The sequence below is a fragment of the Manis javanica genome, chromosome 12 (genome assembly GCF_040802235.1).
Source record: "Manis javanica isolate MJ-LG chromosome 12, MJ_LKY, whole genome shotgun sequence".
Taxonomy (NCBI): domain Eukaryota; kingdom Metazoa; phylum Chordata; class Mammalia; order Pholidota; family Manidae; genus Manis; species Manis javanica.
The window spans coordinates 34,841,851-34,842,075 of record NC_133167.1 but is presented as its reverse complement, the minus strand read 5'-3'; positions in this window follow the sequence as shown (position 1 = coordinate 34,842,075).

Sequence of the window (225 nt, the reverse complement as noted above, 5' to 3'; positions counted from 1 at the left end):
ATTTCCATAATCCCCCTTCATTTCCCCACTTTGTAAAGGTCTTTGATATTTTTTTCTCCAAATGACGTGGGTTGGCAGAATTAAGCAAGCATCAAAGTTCTAGCTCTTGTGTTCTCAGCTATTACATTAATCTTTAAGGTTTTCTCTCTCATTTATTAAAAAATCAGTGACTCATCCAACTTTACACATAAATCCACATCAAAGTTAATTAGAATCTTGGTAGTC